Source organism: Dermacentor albipictus, unplaced genomic scaffold (assembly GCF_038994185.2).
Source record: "Dermacentor albipictus isolate Rhodes 1998 colony unplaced genomic scaffold, USDA_Dalb.pri_finalv2 scaffold_15, whole genome shotgun sequence".
Lineage (NCBI taxonomy): Eukaryota > Metazoa > Arthropoda > Arachnida > Ixodida > Ixodidae > Dermacentor > Dermacentor albipictus.
Window position 1 is genome coordinate 2,417,447 of NW_027225569.1, and position 21,933 is coordinate 2,439,379.

At 43.3% G+C, this 21,933-nt stretch overlaps 1 pseudogene; it reads left to right on the plus strand.

The window, feature by feature from the left end:
- Positions 1-820: 820 nt before the first annotated feature.
- On the plus strand, positions 821-20,846 carry LOC139051889 (uncharacterized; annotated as a pseudogene).
- The last annotated feature ends 1,087 nt before the right edge of the window (positions 20,847-21,933 follow it).

The following is a 21,933-nucleotide window of genomic DNA, read 5'->3' on the forward strand; positions in this document are numbered from 1 at the left end:
TATGCTAGTTAAGTCAGTATACTGTGATTCACTATTTTATGATGGTACAAATAAATCAGCTGACTCAGTGTGAAAACTTATGAACGATGTACTCGGCCGGGCAAGAGCTCTAATTTTCTGAGGGCATAACTGAAAAAATACTTCTTACACAACCACTTGCGTCTGCCGGCGAGGAAATCGATATTGTCAGGAAACACAAAATTCTTGGTGTCGCCCTTTCTTTTCACCTGAGTTTGGGTTAACGTGTCACCGATATGCGGGAAAAATCTGCTTCCATAGTTGACGTACTTGCTCGCCGTCGATGTCTCCGGCCGACGCAGCTTAAGGTGCAAGTGTAACATACCCTTCTACACGAGAACTAAATTGAGACTACAACTTAAGCAAACATTTCAAAACATCAGGTTTAACAAAACAGGATTATTCGCAATATGGCTAATATCGATTATATGTTGTCAACCAGACCCGAATTAAATAAGTACCATGCATATTTCCACTGTTGAACAAATGTATACTTTTCGTATCTTGTGTTCCTTTTGTTTTGCTTCTGATGTTTTTAAGCAGTTTTTAACAAATGTTCCGAGCTTAACGCCTAGGGTTCCTACCGCATGTACTAGAAACAGTGATATCTGGTACGATCGAAAGATTCGAAATAATTATAAACATGAAACACTGAACTATAACTTACCAACTATACCTAACCCGTACAAACGCGCCATAAATTTGTCGCTGAATGAACTAAACATGTATTTAGTAAACAAAGGGTAATGGTATACTGCTATGTCCATGTGTGGACACGCCGGGCCACGCCACCGCAGTTGCGATGTTGTCCTCACCGTTTGCATTTGTACAGGTGCTGGTGAATGGGCTTGGTCTGCTGACGCCTATTGCTTCGACTCGGCTCTTCAAGATAAAGGACGGATGGTGTGCTGACGCATCAACTAGGACCGCCGCCCTTGGAATGGAACAGTGCGTCCTACCCTCGAGCCGGCCGCTACCTACACCGCCACTTCTGGACACGGGAGCGCCCTTCGTTTGGCAACATGGAACATTGTCAGCTGATCCGCAGTGTGAAAAGGGCGCCAACATCTTCGACACGTCGGGCCACGCCACCGCAGTTGCGATGTTGTCCTCACCGTTTGCATTTGTACAGGTTAGCTACCACGATTCTTATGCCCTTCGTGATAACAATGTCTGTCTTGTTGCGGTGTCGTGGCCACCCGATTGCTGCAAGCGTCTTCGTTCCGCGGCTTTGTACTTGTGGCGTCGTTTGCTCTTCGGTGGTGATATTGAGTCGAACCCTGGTCCGATGACAAAGGCGCAGGAGGAGAAGCTTGACTTAGTGTGCGATGCAGTTAGGCGTCTCGAGACAAATAACGCGAGCCTTCTAGAATCTGTAAATAAAGTTCTAGAAATGCATAGCATCCTTAAGAATGACTTAGACGCGCTAACTAAGCGCGTGAATGACCTTGAATCTAAATGTGTACCTATGCCTCCAACGCAACTTCCAGAAACCTGTGACAGCAACGTTCGCAAAATACAAGAGAAAATTGATGACCTCGAAAACCGTTCCCGACGATCGAATGCACTGTTTTTTGGCATTGCAGACACTGACCATTCAGAAACATGGGACAGTACCGAGGCTATAGTTGGAGAATTTTGTAAAAATAAACTGGGGGTTTCAGTACAGTCTATTGCCAGGGCCCACCGCCTGGGTCGGTTCTCAGCCGAGAAAAATCGGCCAATAATAGCTAAATTTTACAATGAAAAAGAAATCGAGACTCTGCTCAGCAATGGCAGCAAGCTGAAGGAAACAGATTTCAGGATAACACGGGACTACTCTGTTGCCGTGCGCGATAAGCGCCGAAAGCTTTGGCAGTTCTCGAAGTCAATAAAAAAGGAGGGTGATCGTCCCCGCCTTGCTTTCACTAAGCTTATTCTAAATGATGTCGCTTACGTCTGGGACACGGATGCCAACTGCGCAATCCGTTTACAAACATCTGGAAATGATGCGCCAGAGGTAGAGGGCGGCGCCCACGGGAGTGCTGACAAATGACCCAAACATTCTCCTGCCTCAGCTGAAGTAATCAACCCTTCTTTGCCGTCAGTTTATAAGCCTTGCCATAATACCGCATTAACTTTCCTCTATACAAATACCAGAAGTATCCTCGCTAAAGCTGTTCCCATTTCCTCGCTTATCGATTCATGCTCTGCATCCTTAATCGCGTTCACGGAAACGTGGCTTACGGAAAATGTTCCCGACGACGGCATTTTTGTTACCGAGGCGACGTTTAACATATTTCGCTGCGACAGGTCAAATCGGAGAGGCGGTGGTGTTCTGCTGGCAGTAAAAAATGAATTATCATGTGTACCCATCATAATTTCTACGTTTCTTGAATGTGTATGGGTGTTGTTAAACGGTAGCAGTACTGACATACTTATTGGTGTTTTTTATCGCCCCCCTTATGTGGGCAGTGCTTTTGTTGAAGAGTTCTATCGCATTTTGAGGGAAGTGTGTAACCGATTTCCAAATTGTGTCTTATTATTATTTGGGGATTTTAATTATCCACGCATCAATTGGGCAACTCTATCTGTCACGGAGAGTGAAAGAGAATCGAATGCATTTCTTCAGTCATGTCTAGATTTTTCATTATCCCAACTTATCATGCAACCCACACGGCGCACTGCCACATGCTCCAGTATTCTTGACCTAATCCTTACTAATACCCCTGACATTTGCGCCAACATTACTCACCTAGATGGGCTCTCCGATCATGACGTCATTACTGGGAACATTGTTTGTCGGCATAACAGTAAGATCATTGAAAAAACAATTAAATGCTATAGCAGAGCTAACTTTGATGGAATGAATGCACAATTATCTCTTTTTGCAGACCAGTTTCTTATTGACTTCTTGTCCCGTACAGTTGAAGAAAACTGGGTCGCATTCAAAAATATGTTTACTGACGTCGTTAACAAATATATACCGTCCATAACAATTAGGAGTAGGAGCTCTACGCCATGGTTCAACAAGCAACTTCGGCGTCTAAACAACAAAAAAAAGCGATTGTACTGGCAAGCCCACAAATACAGTCTTGCACCATCGTGGCTTGAATACAAACAGTGCGACAAAGAATATCAAGAGTTACTTAAATCCAGTCGTCGTCACTTTTTCAACCACGACCTGTCATCTATGCTGACTAACAATCCTCGTAAATTTTGGCAATAAATCCAAGCAATCACCCCGATGTTGTGCTTACCGATCCCACAGGCGCCACTGTTCCCGAGTCAAAGTGTGCACAAATATTAATGCATTCTCGTCTATGTTCACCCCCGAGGGCGTCACTTCATGCCCAAACATAGGTACACTTTCCGATATCATCATGCCGCAGATAAATATTACCGAGTCCGGTATCATATCACTACTTAATAATCGTAAGGTATCATCTGCATCTGACCACGTTGGGTTCAACAACAAGTTGCTTAAAAGTACTTCGCAAAGCATTTCGGGAATCTTGTGCGCTCTTTTTTCACAGTCATTGTCATCCGGCCAAAGTCGTAACGACTGACGTACAGCCAAGGTCATACCAATTTTTAAATCTGGCGATCGCTCATCACCGCTTAACTACCGGTCTATTTCGTTAACTAGCACCGTTTGCAAACTACTCGAACATATCATACATTCTCAAATCATGAAATACTTAGAAGAACATAACATAATCTTCAAATACCAGCACGGCTTTCGCAAGGGATATTCATGCGATGGGCAACTTGCAGGGTTTACTAATGACTTGCTTTCATGCATTGACGCTGGCAACCAAGTCGACGCGATCTTCTTAGATTTTTCCAAAGCTTTTGACCGCGTTCCTCACCACAGGCTACTACTAAAACTTAAACATCTTAACATTGACGCACAAGTCATTGCGTGGATAAAAGATTTCTTGTCATTTCGAACTCAATTCACAAATATTAATCATTGTAACTCCCCTTTTATTCCTGTCACGTCCGGCGTTCCACAAGGGAGCGTGCTTGGCCCTTTGCTTTTTCTAATTTATATTAATGACTTGCCTAACCGCATGTCGTCCAGAGTAAGACTGTTCGCCGATGATTGCGTAATTTACCGCACCATTTCTACTGACACTGACCCTCAAGCATTGCAGTCAGACCTCAACGCAATAAACAGATGGTGTTCAGACTGGCAAATGACTCTAAATCATACAAAACTAAGTGCATGTCATTTACGCACTCCTCTTCCCGTATTCCAACTTCATACTTTATAGGTAACAATGTTGTCGAACTTACTACCACGTACAAATACTTAGGAATCAACTTGCAATCGGATCTAACATGGCATCATCGCATCAACCTTACTCTTGCATCTGCTAACCGTACTTTCGGAATCATGAAACACAGACTAAAGCAAGCGCCTTCAGACCTAAAGAAACTCGCGTACACCACGTTAATCAGGCCTAAAATTGAATATGCATGTGCCATCTGGGATCCGAGCCAAGACTGCATTATACGTAACATTGAATCCCTGCAAAGCCGTGCTGCTCGCTTCATTTTTTCAGATTTTTCTCCGTACTCCAGTGTTACATCTTTAAAAATTCGTGCCGAACTGCCTCCGCTATCACTACGACGGAAGCACGCCCGCCTATCTCTCTTTCACAAACTTTATCATCATGATCGTTTGCGCGACGACTTCTTTCAGTCACCCCCTGTCATTTTTCCTCGCCGTGATCACCCTTGCAAAGTCAAACGCCCAGCTTGCCACTCAGCTCATTACGCACAGTCATTCATCCCCAAAACCATAGCTGACTGGAATAACCTACCATCTGATATTGCCACTGAAGTTAACACCGATCAATTTCATCAAATGCTGTGGACTCATTTCAGAATTTGATGTCTCTGTGCATCTTTGGTGTTAGCTATTTTTTTTTCAGGGCTAATTTAATACCTTTGAATCTTGTTTGACATCGTATTGCAGTTTTTTCTCTTTTTGTATTGGTGTATGAGTATTTTGTGGTGTTATTGCTATGTTTGCTGAATTGTTTATTCTTAATATTTTTTTCGTATTCTTATTAGTGTGTTTCGTGTGCCCCCCCTATGTAATACCCTCTCCAAGAGGGCCTTTAGGGTATTTCAATAAATAAATAAATAAATAAATAAATAAACAAAATACTTGAAATGTTTTTGGCCTGACTCACACTTATTTTTCTTTTGTGATTTAACTTTGTATACACATTATTTGAAAAGTAAAAATTTCATGTCGTACCAAGAAGTGTTTTCCTATATGTCTAAGCAGAATGTGAACCAATGTACGTAACGGTGAGTTCGTTCGTTCCTTAAGTTTTCTGAATTTATGTACAGTAATGTCTGTCATTCTTTCCAGCTGTCTTGTGCGGATTTCCCGGTTTCATCAAGTTGCTAACAGCAGCTTATAGCCGGCAAACCTTTCCAGAAATTTGTTCTCTTTCTTCTTCACTTCTCACTTTCTGGCAAATAAAACGGATTGAATTGAATTCTTATTGCTAGACATGGAGAAATAAGTTACGGTTGCGTTCATTCCCGGCAATCGCTGCGAGTCGTTAATCGTACTCTTATGCTGTAGCGTGTTTCCTCAAAGTCGAGCACGACGCGTAGTATTATTCAACTTGTTTTCATGTTGAATAAAAGTATTGCTTTATCTCCAACCTTCACCATGGTGGCTCAGAGAATCAGTCGTCGCTGATGTCTGCCGGGTGCTTCTTGTCGTGATTCGCAAACTTCCTTTGTCGAATTTTAACATTCGCAAAAAATCATATGCCTGCACTTCTTCAATGTTGAACAAATCATTCTACGATTTACATCTATGCTGCCGAGGCCTAAGTTCTTGATCGTCAAATAAAATATTGGCCCGATCATTCCACACCTATTGAGGTCTACATAAACCATATTCTGTGGTAGAACTCCAGCGTGCTAATGGCTCATCTTCGGCATTGAGGAAACCACAGGGAAAATTCACGATTTGTGGGCTAAGGCAACGATGAGAAGGGAATAGGTTTGGGCCTCTTCGTTTTTCATATTGTAATGCTTGTAACGCACCGCAGTAAGGACGAGGGACGAGTCGAGACAGGAGAAGCGCTTGTCTCTCCTCCAGTTGTCCGGTGTCCTTACTGCTCTATGTTACTTGCATTACGAGGTAGAGACGTCGCGGAAAAAAAATTGCCTTCCAACTTCACCGACAAAAAATCCTAAACAGTGAGATCCGTTGTTGATTGTAGGGGCACATAAGCATGAAATTTTTCTTGGCCGCGTCCACAACAAGCCAGAGAGCGATATTACATTGACGAATTCACAATATTGCTGTACTAAAGGTTGAAAATTAAAAAAACAATGTTCACACCTGTCAGCTGCTGAATGTAGGTTTTTACAAACTGGCTTCTTTCATTCTAGTACATTTGGAGAAGTACGCTGTATGTCTAATATGCCGAACTAGGCAATATTACGATGCTTGGAGTGTTCGAAATTGTAGCAGTAACGCAAAAGCGCCATCTATGGATAGTTATTCAGTATTCATTTCACCCAGAAGCTGGTGGACTTCGAAAAAAAGGCGAGAAAATTCTATCTACTCAAAAATTAGTAACAGATCTCCAGAAAAACCCAGGAAAATATGGAAGACGCGGAACAACAGGATGTGTTTTATGGAGCGCAAAGTTGAACAAAAAACAAAATTTCGCCGCCGTAAAGGGCGATTTATTTTTGTCTCACAGGCCGGAACTGCTTCATTGCATGAGCGAAACATGCATAAGAAAGACTAACCTTCTATAGTTTTGTACCTAATCTAGCGTTGTGTGCCGAATCTTTCCCTAGAAAAACCTTCTGGTCACACTTAGATGTGAAACATATGTTCTCAATTTCCTTTGACTAAAAAAAATATGATGCGCGTGATGTGCTAAATGGTCGTCAATGGCGACGTCGTTTTCCTAAATCGCACGAATGGTCATTTTCAGACTGTAATAAAACACTACACAGATAGAAGCGTTGTCATCCACCGTAGTACTTTAAATTTGCTATTTTAGGTAGGACCAGTAGTAAGGAATAATTGAGTCTGTAACCTCCGAAACAAACTGAAAAGCCATAAAACAAGTCACTCAGGTGCTTCATGAGTTCTTGTATGCGTCACATGCAGCAATGCGATGGAAACAGATCATACAACCATGTTAGAACAAGCAGTTAAGAAACGACAAAAGGCCGTGCACTTCGCCACCACTGAGCTGACCCGTTCACTGACCGGTTGAGTAGCTCTAATATTTTACGAAATTAGAACTTTGGATTGAGTATATGTGAGATTTCTACGTACAACTACATGAGTGGCGAATTCGCATAAAAATTTTCAGAATAATAAAGGTTAAATGCGAATATCTTTTCACAGATTATTTCTGAGCAAATTATTGATCAATTTACTTAACATCGAGGAAAGTTCTTGTCTTTTCGCATAAACTGCAATGAAGAACAATATTGTATAGCCATCAAGTGAAAGTTTATAGATTCCCTTCCAAGTCTTCTTTGAACTCAAAGTAAAATATACCTGGTGTTTATGTTTTCACAGGAACTTTTTTACAATGTTCAAGGTGCTACGTGTGCTGCATACAATCAATGTTTTCGTTGAAGGCTGTCAGGGTTCCGTTTAGGTTTACCTCGACATGCTTACCTACTCCTGATCCACAGCTCTATAGCTAACCTCTAGGTATTCACATACATTCCTCTCACGCTTTAAGAGAAATAATTTAGTTTTCAGCTATAAACAGGTGACGTTCGTGTTAGAAGAACAGCTATTTTTTTATTTGCATATTTCTGAAGGACAGGTCCCTGAAAAGAATCGTGCTATATTGTGTCCTCTTGCTTGTTTTACATCCACATATTTTACAACAAAATGACTGCGTGTTTATTATGGGCATTGTCGCCATATTATGTCCATCTAGTAATACACCTTTACGCTGCAGATCAGTGGCGCCGTCGTCTGCAGTGGGCGGAACAACACGTCGTGCATATGCTTCTGTTTCGATGAAGACTCTGCCGAGCTGTTCAGGTGTCCAGCAAAAATAACTGAGGCCTTGATCAAGATGAGGAAAAGTGAAAATCTCGATGAACTCCAATGTTTCAAGTCGCATTTCGAAATGCGAAATGCGCCTTAGGCTACAGGCTAAAGGCAATGAATAAACATTCATTAACCTATAAATTACGAATTTCGATATATTGAGCTACAAATGTTCCATAGCGTAATGCCCTGGAAGCACTACAACACTGTTATTCGGAACAGGTTCTTCATAAATATTAGAAAAATGAAAAGAAGTGCCTATTATACAACAGAGACAATTTTAGTTGATATAAAAATATTAGCTACAAGTTTTTGTAGTCATGGAGACAATATCATTATTGACCGTTAGCGATAAACTGTAGATCCTGAGCAGCCTCTGAGAGCGTAGGGAACGTTGAGAGAGCGGCAACAAATAAAGGCGACTCGTTGATAGCGATAGCTAATAATTGGGCGACTACACGAAGTACGTTTTGCAGTAATATAGTTTGTATACAGGAAGTTCAATAACACTTGTGGAAAATTTTAAACACGTTCTGGGATAGAGCCACGGCAGTATTGTTTTCTGTAGCATGGAGCAAGAAGGCTATTCTATGCATTTCGTCTAAATACATAATTAGCTATTAATAATAATTACTTTTTCAAATATTATGATCAGAGAAAGACTACACCGAAAACGTGCTGCGGGAGTAGGCGCGTAGCATTCTTTTTTTTAGGCGGGCTCTCTTTACCGCTTGCAAATAAACGTTTTTTCTGTTGCACGTATTTAATCAGGAAACGAGACTAAATATATTTTAAATATGCTCCAACTAAAAATTTTTCTCTGAGTGTAATAATTAAAAAGTTAATTACTGATTAATCACTAATTATGTCATTTTGTACAATAGAAAACAAAAATGTGTCACTAACTTTTAGGAATGGCCGACAACATTACATTGATTCTTTCCTGCTTTGTGACACTCGCATATTTTAAACTTTTGTCAGAAGTTACGTGGTACACCCTGCATAGTGCAGTTACCATACGCCTAAGACGTAAATAACGAGCAAGGTGTCATTCGTGCAGAAGAATACATGAAGACATTTACATATGGAATCGACGTTTGGTTACTTCTTGCACCATTCTCAAGAGAAACTAGCGCGTAAGACGAGCGCTAACAAATGCGGACAGCACATGCGCTAACAACCCTTTCTAGTTTGTGAAAGGAAACATTCATAGTGAGCGCATGTGTTGTCTTTCTTTCTTAGATAGTGTCTTACGCGCTGTTTCGACCTCCAAATGGAACAAATCTTACTCGTCAATGCGAAGCCTCGTCAGAAAGCTGACGTCACGCAGAGCGCCCGAGGCATGTGGAAGCTTTAGGTATATCTCACTTTAACACGTCACTAAAACTTGACATTACGCAACCCCCTGCAATAGCCGTGCGAGAATACATTGCTCATGTTGCCGCCAGCCATCTCGGCTAACCCAACCTTTGTATCCGCCCGTGATTTCCTCCAGGATAGAAAGTGGGCTATGTACGGGCGCCGCGTTATGATCTTATCAAACTTAAATTTATATTTGACCTCGCTCTACGCCGGCGGCAGAAAAATGCCTGCGGTTCATATAATTCATATCGCAATAAAATAAATCGTGCTGTGGTGTGGTGTTGCACTAGTGTATTACATGTCCAGCGTCTAGAGTATACGCATCAGCCAATTGTCTTATCCTTTTGCATCGTGTTTTTCATTAACGCGTATCGCTGACATGCGCGGCCCTCTTGGCTGCCATATAAGTCACTGTGATGACAGCGAGTTGTGGATGCACCACACATAGAACAAGACTAATGTCGAGAACACTATGCTATACCGCAGACTCATGACTTCGCAGAATCGCTTCACGGTTGCTGCGTATTTTGCAAGACAGGCCTACTGAAAGCGTACCACTATATTTCCATGAAGCCATCCCACATTCCTAAGAACGCAACCAGAACCCGTTTAATGCGAAAGCATTCTTTCGCGAGTACCCTAGTGAAATGTATTCGTCACGCTAGAATTGTAATGTCTGGTATGTGCAGAAAAATGCGTAATTTGGGAAGGCATTTAATTGTTATAATAGTGCAAACGTAAATGATCGGTGGCATTATAAGTGTTAAGGAACAACTGAAAAATTACCGACGATTACGTTATTTCCTAATGCGAAATTTGAGCGCAGCAAATAAGCTGTTTCACCTTTTAGATAGATTGAGGCAAAGAAATCGAGCAACACATGTATGCGCTATCACAGATTTTTTTTTTATTTTTCACACGTATTCCTTTAACAAAGACTCCACTAACAGTTCTTGACAGTCATGAAGGAAGCTTTGTGGTCGGAGAAATAGACTGATATATGTTCGACTTGGTACACCAATGCTTGATTCTCAAAGACGAGATCTATACAAGTGCCTCGCGAGGTTGTCACAGCCGTGGGACGCGTTACGAGCGAGAGGAACGGGATGTTCTCCCGCATAAGTGTTAGGAAATTGCTGTTTGTCTTTATGTCAACATTAAAGTCCCCCACTACTAACATCGGTGTGGATCGATGGACGGTTAATGCGAGTTGCAGGAAGTGCACGACGTCTTTCGTGAGTGCGGTAGCGGACTCACGAAAGCGGTATCAGTCGGTCGCTGCTAGCGCTGGGGGGATGAAAGGGGGGCGGAGCTGGTTACGAGGCCGACGATAACGCCGACGACGACGCGAAACCCAGGAACGGACGCCAAAGAGCCATTTGTGTAGCCAGCCCTCCTCCACAGTCTCTCCTCCTCCCTTCCATCATCCTCCCTCGCCCGGAGAGCCGACAGCGCGCATGCGCGGCGGCGGAGCAGATTCGTCGGCGAGCTGGTTACGAGGCCGACGACAACGACGACGCCGACGACGACGCGAAACCCAGGAACGGACGCCAAAGAGCCATTTGTGTAGCCAGCCCTCCTCCACAGTCTCTCCTCCCTTCCAGCATCCTCCCTCGCCCGGAGAGCCGACAGCGCGCATGCGCGGCGGCGGAGCAGCAGATTCGTCGGCGAGCTGGTTACGAGGCCGACGACAACGCCGACAACGCCGACGACGACGACGACGACGCGAAACCCAGGAACGGACGCCAAAGAGCTGCGCTCTAAAACAAAATCACCAGTGATTACGACACTCCTTAAAGCAAAATTTGAGCACAGATCTATACCTGTTTTAATTTCCGGTATACCGACGCATCGCACCCACCACTGCACCGGTTGGCAGAGACGGGGTGCGCGGCGACATGTCTATTTAGACCGGGCACGCGCAGGCCTCGGCGAGCCCCAACCCCGCGACCAGCCCGGTTTCTAGCTTTGATGTCCCCGTTGCCGCTTAGGTGTCCCGGAGGCGCCGCGAATAATGCGAAATAATGACACGTTATTTCAATTAGTAAAATACACGTTTGAATAAATATAATTACGTCCAACCGCGAACTTGCGACGCGTAGTTCAGCACTACCGCGCCCCGCGAGGGACAAGCACATACAACATGCGCTAAGAAACTCCTCTGTACTGCGTAGGCAGAGCCACGTATTCAAGGAGCAAAAGTCCCCGCTTTTCCTCTCTTGCACGCGCTCTTACTCGTGCATGTGCGCAAACGTCCGGCGTCTCCGCAAGCCCTACTCCCCGCTGTTCCTACTAGCAATTGTAAATACGCTTCCCGGAAACTGCACTTTCTGCAACTGTAATTGTTACCGCGAATCGCATGCGGCAAAGACTGTGCGGGTAGCCGAGATTTCTGGCTCTTTTTCCTTTCCCGCGGATTTCCTGATTGGCAGAATTATAAGTGATAATGAACAATTGAAAAAACAGACATCACTGACGGTTATCACACTCTCTAATGCGAAATTTGAGCTCAGTCTATGCGTGTTTTCATTTAGCGATATATTGAGGCATCGCACCGACTAGCAAAGGCGTGACACGCGGTGTTGTACAGGTTGTTTCACGTGACTTGAACCAAGGATTTTAAAAATGTGCTTAACCGCATTTGAATGAAAAAACCTGCACATGGTTCACCATCATGTGGCGTTGTTTAGAGGATGTTTTCTATTGCACCTAATTACTTAATTAACTCGTATAAATAATTCAAAATTTTTATAACTTACTTTACAGCCAAATACGCTCCATTGCATTGTAGAGAGTGTTCAGAAGTGACCGATTTAATTTTTTGCGGCAACAACATTTAGGGGTGTGCCAATATAAAATTTAGGGCTGGGCCAATTTGGAATTCGGTGCTCGGCCAACTGCGATTTGTGGGTAGGCAAATTTAATATCTGGGGGTCACCCAACTTGAAATATAGGTCTGCACCAAATGAAATTTGGGGGTGGGCCAACCTAAATTTTGGGCTTGGCCGAGAAATTCGCAGGTGGGCCACGTAAAATTTTGGGCTATATATAAGCATACTGAAGCAACTCCAGTAGAGTTTCTGCATTACTTTTTGGTATGTGCAAATGAGTGCGCATGGCATTCAGTCGCTAGAACGCCAATCAAACTTCGTCAATCAAGTGCTCCATGGCCTCACTTCTTTTCTCTACTTTGATCACAGCATATTGTCAGTCACCCTTCATCTGAACTCATACCTCATCTCCCTCAGGTCTTCAGATGCTTCCGTCAATACGATCTTTTATGCGAAGCAAACTAGCCGCACAACCACGCTCCTCCTTGCTGCTCCGCGCGCGGCCGCGTAGCTACGATATGACGTCATAACAGCTGCAAAGCGGACGCTTAAAGGGACACTAAAGGGAAATATTAAGTTGAGCTAGAGTGAAAGATTAGGCTTTTGTAATGACAAGTTCCCCATTCTTAGCGAGAACACATTATTTCTAAGCGAGAAAACGAAGAAATTGAGAAATTGGAGGGACGCCGCCTGTCGTGCGTTGTGGTACCTCTCATAAAGTGACGTCAGAGCCTCTGTTTTAATTATTGAACTACTGCTACATGTTACACTTGAAAAGTAAATGAGATAAATTTTGGCAACAAATTAAACATGCGATAGGCCATAGTTATTTTATTGTTGCATATTACGGCCGTCGCGCTCACTCCACAGTAGTGCCGACAAGTTCTGGTTTCGCTCGGCCGCGCTGACCGCGCTCGCACTTTCGCTTGGTGAATGGCAAAGTTTCCATTTCGCGGCGTGCTGTGCTGTCCATGTGGTGTCACGAAAGTTCTTGACAGCTGTAGTTCCCAGCGGCGAAATGCCGGGTCGATGTGATGTCGCGGGGTGCCTAAACGGTCCGCGTCGTCTGAACAAGGATACTGAAAGCTCCGACACCAACGTGCACTACCATGCGATCCCGCAGGGCGAACCTCTACGTTCTCGCTGGCTAAGTGTATTTCCCATGCTACAGCGGGTAGGAAAGGTGCCGATCAGACTGCATGTGTGCTCGATGCATTTCCGCCCTGAGGATTACGAACACCATTCACTTTTGAGGCTGTCAATGGATGTGCCTTTTCAAATGCGACTTCGTCGCAACGCTGTTCCGTCGATATTGCCTTCATCCCATGAAGAACAAATACCGTTGCTGCAGGACGAAAATTTCATGGTAAGTAGAGCCTCTTTTTGACGCGCATATTATTTTCCTTTCATTACTAAGACTCAGCAAGTGTGCGCAGCCCTTTATGGTACTGATAGCCAGCTGCCTTTAGTGACAGGCTAACGTTGGTGTCTTGATCACGGAAAATGACGCCACTGGAACCTCCATTGAAAGCAACGCGGATTGCGAGCACCATTCTCTCCCAAGATAGTCAATCGAAGTGCCTTTCCAAGCGCGACTGGGTTGCAACGTTGTTCCGTCGATATCGCCTTTCCCCATTGAAGAGCAAGCACCGTTGCTGCAGGACGTACGTTTTGTGAGTCGTGCCTCTTCTTGACGCCGCATGCAATTTAAATTTCATTACTAAAAATCAGCAAGTGTGCGTCGCCCTTCACGTTACTCATAGCCAGCTGCTTTTATTTACAGGCTGACGTTGCCGACCCGATGACTGAAAATAAAACTGCTGGCACTTTCACCGAAAGTAACGCGGAGGTATGTGTGCGGGGTTTGTCACGGTGGTTGCAGTTGTACGCAGATCAAACGCAACACACAGCTTAGTGCACTTTTGGCACATTTCAGACGCTTCCCTCTGGTGCGAAAGACGCGGAGACGCAGACAGATTTTATGCAGATCCCCACTATAACAAGCAGTTTCCGCAGCGTCGGGAATACAAAAGGAGTGCAGGCTAAGCCACTGGGCACGAGCGTTGGTGAGTACACCCGAGCTGCTGCCTAGATTTTAACGAAAACTACTAATGGTATATGTGATGGAGTCTGGGGGAACAAGTAGCAAATTTTCTCTTTTGTTTAGTAGCACCACCAAAAAATATTGGACAGGCTAGTAGAACCTTGCCTACTTCAGCATGTTTGTTGGTGCTTTGTGCTATGCAAATTTAGTCAGAATTGCTGTCATTTTCCCAACTTTTCAGGAACTACGCGACACAGTGTCATTTTCTCTAAAACTGTTGTCCTGGTTCTCTTTTATTCAGACCTTCGCATGGCGTTTCTTTACTCTCCAGCTGTTCAGGTGAATACAACTGTGAAGGAAATGAAATGCAAGGCACTTCAGATGAATGTTCAGAACATACCTACGCCAAAGACATCAACCCCATTCAAGAGAAGGCGTACCACTTGTGTCAGGAAACCAGTCAAGCACCGGAGACGTACACCAGCAAAGGACATCAGCTACATTCCTTCGCCTGACGTGTCCCCAGTGCTGCAATACCCTGACATGCATGACACAACGTACGAGCCGGAAGAATTGACTTGCACCCCAGAGGTGACATTTGATGAGTAAGTAAACATTGCATACTACTGTGCATGTTGGTGTATAAGTGTTCAGATACGAAGGTGCAGTATGTATTAGTGCCTTTTATGTGTTTAGAGTAAAGTGATTTTTACTTGTTTATTGAAAAACAGTGTGATAGGTTATAAATGATCCAAGTATGCATGTGATGGGTAGTAACAAAAGCAAGACCTACAGATGTCAATGTCAGTCCCTGGCCTGCAGTAACTAATTGCAGTGACAGATGTGAAAAAAGCTTCCGTGATTTGAGTCAGTCACAAAGTCACAATTACAAAGAAGGTGTAGCAGATTGGGGTAGCTGTCATCCATTTGTGCACACAGATTGCAGATAATTTCAATCCTGTGTTTACGATTATATGATGCACAGGTGCAGCATTTAATTCACTTCAATTTATGAAGGCAATAAAGGGTAATTATTGCTGCTAAAGAGAAAAGTGCTAACTTTCAGCTCAAACTTTTGACTGAGTAAGGGGGTGTATTTGTACGACAGTGCCTGTATAAAAGCTGAGTAAGGGGCACATTTTCTTTTTCAGGTGCGATATGGATGAGGGGTCTACGCAACACAAAGACTACTTTCTTGTCTCTCGTGACAACCTGTTGACACTCCTGAACACTTGCCGCACTTGCTTCTCTACGTCCTGCACAGTGAGCCTCTCCTGTTCTGGCACACGCATCACAGCTAAGACTGAATGCCCAAGGGGACATGAGCACATGTGGGCGAGCCAGCCACTAGTAGGAATGAAGCCCAAAGGCAATGTCGACTTGTCGGCTGCAATACTCTTCTCCGGTTCAAGTGCTGCTGGAACACTCAGAATGATGAGGTTCATGGGTGTTCAAGTCATCAGTGATCAAACATTCTTCAGTTACCAGAAGGCATATCTTTTTCCAGCTGTCACTGCAGTAAGCATTTTGTTTCAACTTTCCTGAATATGTAGCTAGCCACATATTGAACAACGGCCCAATATCTCGGGAGCAGCTAGAAGTAGTGTCATATTGGCCCTTTGTTTAACCATTCACTCCAATGGCAGAATGTTGGGCTGCAAAATATTTGTAAGCTATTATGGCTCGTGATTAGCATGTAAAACTGCAAACCTGCTTTCTTTTCGTGCAACAAATCTATATGCCAACATAATTTTCAAAATTTGGTGTAGCTAATTTGAGGCAGACATGCTCAGTGCACAAGCAATCGCATAAGAGTAGCATTCCGAGAGTAGTTTCTAGAGCTTTATCATTACTAAAACCAAATAACAGAATGAAGCAAGCATTTCAAATTTTTCAGGCATTTTTATTGTGCATAAGTAAGCGAACAAAAGACATAAATACAGAAAATATGCCTGGCATGAGAAGGAAATGGTTCCAAGAACAGACACTGGCATTATTCTAAGCAGCCTGTAAGTTCATCTTACATCTTTGCTAGCACACAATGCATGCAGCTGCAGAAGTTGCAGCATCTAATTTCAGGAAACCCATAATGGAACTGTAAGGAAAGGTGCTGCATTGTGCTGTATTTGTAGATGACACTTTTGTAAAATTCTTGGCTTATGCATTGAAGAAAAAAGTTGCTTAGAAGTTGAGAAAGCGGAAGGTGAATTTCTGAATTTTGTGGCTCATATGCAGTACCGAAGATTCCGTAGCGATTATGATAATTTCAATTTAGTTTCATTTACTTGCATTCATTTTATGCTGTTAATGTCTGCAAAGCCTTGCTACACTAACTCAACATTTTTTAACCTAATCTGTTCCTTTTGCATCCACCGACAAGAGGTTTAGGGCTGAATGTCTTCAAAATCCGTCGCGTTATGTGGGAATCGGAATTATGTTGCAACCTGTTCCTCATTTTTGCGTATAATCCTGAATAAAATACAAAACACAAATACAATTCTCAAAAGTTACTTTCAGTCTTTTGCCAAGGTCTTGTGTTAGCATGTTCTGTACGTCAGTGTTTACGTTGCTCTGCGTGTCTAGGCAGAGCTTACATGTGGGTGGTGTTTCTCCTAATGTCCATTAAGAGAGTGCACAATATTTTGTAATTGCAACAATTTTTTTCATTCTGATTGTTATCAGACATAAACCGTGTGCACATAACTGTACACGTAGCACCTGGAGTAGATCAAAACTCAGGACAGAGCCCAAATTTCTCGTAGCTCTGGGATGAGCACCAGAAAGGACTTCTGGCAGCAGCTGGTGACAGCAGCTTGGAGCTCTGCGGGGATGGGCGCTGTGACTCACCAGGCCACAGTGCCAAGTTCTTGACATACTCGTTCTTGTGTCCTGGCACGGGAAAGATAATACACACTGAGCAAATCCAAGTCAAAGAAGTAAGTAGAAAAAAGAACTACCGAGCATCATTCGACATGTTTGATTATTGCTATTTTTCAAGCATCGTGCAATGATTGTTACATGTTTATCAAGCGAATAAAGGGAAAATCAGACATCCACCCGTTCGTAGCGATTGCTACAAAGGAAACCCATACGCGTTCCTCGAAAGAAAAACCTCATATTTGAAAAAAAAACGAACGGGTGGATGTCTGATTTTCCCTTTATTCATTACTTCGCTCCACCTTGCGGGTTTCCGCAGAACTGCTACGTTAAAATGTTTATCAAGCATTACAGGAAGCACGAGTCAATCGCATACATGCCTCAGTATTCCTTTTCAGCTTATCAATGCACAGGTGAGCGTGTACACGCTGTATTTAGAAGGCCCATCCTTCCCTGTAACGAAACCTTTCATGATTCCCACACCCTTGACGATTTACTCACATACTCCTAAATTAATCTGGACACAACGGGCCTTGTGTGCTAGAAGAAGATAGCGCCACAGCGATTTGACTGTGTGATATTCTTGTGCTAGTGCGATGGTTCCAACTTACGGTAGTCGAGGTGGGCTGTGGGATTGAGGAGCGTTTTAAGAATATGGGGCAAGATGCTTTATTTGCACAGCTTCACTTCATGCAATTATGCCTCCTGCGCACATAGAATTTTTTTGTCTTTTAGAGTGCCCAAATTCAGGCGAGCTCACAAATGGAGAAAGAGGGCCTCATCAGAGGTCTTCAATTTCTCGGTGACCAGGGCATCTCCATAAGGTCCCTGACAACAGACCGCCATACAGCAATAAAGAAATACCTGAGGCTGCATTGCCCGGCCACCAAACACCAATTACGTCTGGCACGTTGCAAAAGGTAGTTATGAAAAGAACTAACGTATTAACTACTGCTAGTAAAATACCTAATGTTGGTTAATAGCCACAAAGCAACTCCTGACTAGCACCTAGCGTTTATTAAAGAAGAATGCATCTTACGTCATCATACTTCAAACATTTGCATTGAAAGGACTGTTTAACACAGGATCAGGTCTTTGGATTGTAGCGGGAATGATAATATTGTGTGTCACATTGATGGAAAGAGCAAACTTGTATCCTATAAGCTAGGAATTCTATTTCTTATCTGGCTGTGAGAGTGGCGCAAAAATTATATGTTTCTCGACGTTGAAGCAGTGCAACCAATATGAGCACCATTATGTCACCAAAAGCTGTGCAGAGAGAGTTATTTTGCTTGGATACATTATTTTATTGTCTAAAATTGTATTTTAAATGCCTCTGCTAACTTTTCTTTGCATGAGAGATTGATTTCTTGTTTTCAAAGTAGTGCGTGTTGAAAGTGGCACTGCTATCGTGCAGACAAGAATGGTGCACCAATGGGTCTTTAACTATGCCCCCATGACATTTTGACATGCAGCAGTGCTAGTAGCATTGTGCGAGTGATTCAAGGGTCACCGTCTTTTTCAGGTTGTTGAAAATTATAGGCACTCAGACTGTGCCTATAGAAAACATGCGATTATCGGTGGGCCAAAAGAACTTGCCACTTATGTGCTGAGGACAGCTATTAGAGTCATTTTAGTGCTTTACACAAAGCAATACCGCAGAAACACTACGTGCTTCCGGTTTCTCACTTTTACCACCATTGCATTCACTAGCCCATTTTTCGGGCATCCATAGAGTTTTAAGACTATGTGAATCGAAATACATTGTTTTAAAATTCCTACTCACTTACCAGCGAAACCACTGCACGTTTACACTATAAATGAGAAGCTTTCTATTGCATTACAACATAGGAGGTCCTTGAAAAATGGTAGACAGTCCCTTTAGCTATGAAAGAACTAGTACCTTGAAATAAAAAAGCTACATACTTATTTGAAGCTACACTACAAGAAATAGTGCGCAGAAAGATCTTTCAGTGCACTGTATTCCAATTCCATTCTGTACTAATGTTTCGAGCTAGTCTTCTTCATCTACCTACAGTTGAAGTTTACAGGAGATGGACTAAGGAATTATGGCGCAAATTTTTTCCAGGCATCAAAAAAAAGTTGACAGCTGCTTCACGGAAGGCCAGATGCAGGGAGCTGTTGAGCTGGATACAACCCATTGTGAACCATCTGTACTGGTGCGCATGTGCTTGCGGAGGAAATGGAGATTTACTAGTGGCGACATGGACAAGTCTCCTAAACCACATAGCTAACATTCATGATGGTCATGGCAGCCTCTATCCCCGCTGCCTCCATAGCAGAGTGTCATGGCTCAAAATTGGTAAATACAAGTAATCTGCCAGTTTAAGTAGCACTGCATTTTGTGCAGTGTAATTACATCGTCGATCAGTTAAGATTGAGAACCTTTTGCACAATTAATCAAATTTAGCACAATGCGCATTGTCCATCTATACTTGTGATGAAGGGAACAATACATATATGTCCTATCTTTTCCCACATTAGACTCTCCAGCGCACAAACAAGTCAGAGCCATTGTCATGGCCCCAGTGCTTCTCAAAGACATCCGACAGCTCTCGCCAGACGCGCAGACATACAGCATGGAATCTTTCCATAGTGTCCTAAACGGCTATGCTCCTAAATCTACCGCATACACATATGGAAAGGACTGAAAGGGAATGAAGGCTCGGTAAGCATGCATGCGTTATTAATTTTTCAGGCAGACAAGTACTTCCTAAAAAATTTTCCAAAGTACTGCTGAGAATTTAACCTTGTGGGAAAACTTGCATTTCCAGAACACTGATTGCTGCCCTTCATTTCAATGAAAATGCCAACAAAGAGCAAGCAACAACAAAGGATGGAACGCAGCAATGGCACAGCAAGACATCCAAGACCAGACATAGCATGATGACTGTGTGTCCACTCAAGATGGCTGCTACATTTGGCAAGTTTAACTGTGTCACGTCCGTCTTTCAGTTTGCAGTTCTGCTCTACAAGTGCTCAGCAAAACTACACCTCACGTTGCATTTCCGAGCTATTCACAAGCTAGTGTTGGAAGGAGCAGAGCACTGCAGATTGTGGCAGAACAATCTTTTTTTCTCGTAGGGTGGTTATAGAGTCAGGATAGCGGCATGTACTGCATTCGTTGCGTATTCAAGCATCGTGCAACACGTTTTGAAGTAACTGCGATCGGGATGCACAGACAGCTTTTTCTCCCAATAATACATTTTACCACAAGTAGACATTATCTTTACGGCTAGGCTCAATGCAGAAAAGCCAAAGTTCTTGCGACTTTGACACAAGACTGGCAAACCACACTCTCAGCGACAGACAAGGAGCAAAGCTTCACATGATGCATTAATTATAGAATGTTGCTTTTACTTATTTGTTCCCAGATCAGCTGACCTCTCCAGAAATTTGCTATAGCATTAAAATAAAATGCAGCACTGAAGTTACCTGGTTTGTTCTACTTTCAGATTACGTGCAAGATCTACAAAACAAGGTGACGGAGCTTTGCATCGAGCACGCGTCATTTCCAGAAGCACTAGCCCAGGCACCAGAAAAAATTGCACCAGCATTTGTGCCGCAGAACGAACCTGGGCCCTCCAAAACTGAGCTTATAGCGGCACACAAGGCAGGGTTTTTGAAGTTTTGATACATGTAGAGCAGACAAGCAACTGGTGGAGTTATCAAAAACCAATTGTTCGAAGGCTATACCAGTAAATTGGAAAAGCAGACACAAACTTCATGCTCGAAAGAGTTTGTGCTGTACAGAAGCGTGAGAAAGAACGAACCAAGTCGCATAGATTGTCTCTGCAACTGATGCTGCATGCGTGCAAGGACACCATAAGGTTTCTACCGACTGGCACAGCTGATGACAAGCTCAAGAACATCATAAGTCAAGCAGAAGACACTTGTTGACATGCCCATCATGCTGGGAAAGCTTTGTGCTACACTAAAGTGTAGGAGTGAGGGAGCCAAGTGGCACAGGTTGTCACAACAGCTGATGCGGCATGGCCACAAAAGTACTATAAGGCTGTTTCTGGGTTTAACAGATAATGACAAGTTTGACATCATCCTAAATCATGGAGAAGACACTTGGTGACATGTGCATCATGTGGGAGGTGTAACATGCTGACGAATAAATGCAATACTGACCCTTGTAGGTACGCATTCAACTGGAAACAATGTTTCACGTTCGGCGTGCCAACATTCAAAAGAAAAAACTAAAGTGCATGGCGAGTGGCTCTCCTGCTGCTGCTTGCAAGTGTATGGCTGACTGTGATCATAAAATTTTATTCATGCAAGCTTTGGGAAGAACCTCGGAGAAAAAGCTACAGTCAGTACCTTGACTAGGTCCGGGGTCCCTGGTTATGACATGGGAGGCAGGAAATAAAACATGAGCAAAATGGAATGGACACACAAGTGGAACATCGCATTACGTAGTGATTCCATGCACATACGCACTAAAGAAACTATGAGCAGAACTGTACATCTGGAACCATATCATAAAGACCAATTACAGATGGTCATTAAATATTTGACGTGGCAGGTAAACATATTCAAAAAGCAGAGGACATGTCCTGGCCCAGCTAAAAAATTAATCGCTCAATATGACAGCACTTTCACTGTCCCATTAAATGATAGGAATATATTTGGCAAAGGATGCAAATGAACTCTGCATACCTCTAAAGCTGTCTGTATGGGTAGCAGAAAAGGGCCCATCTCGCTGCACACAGGCA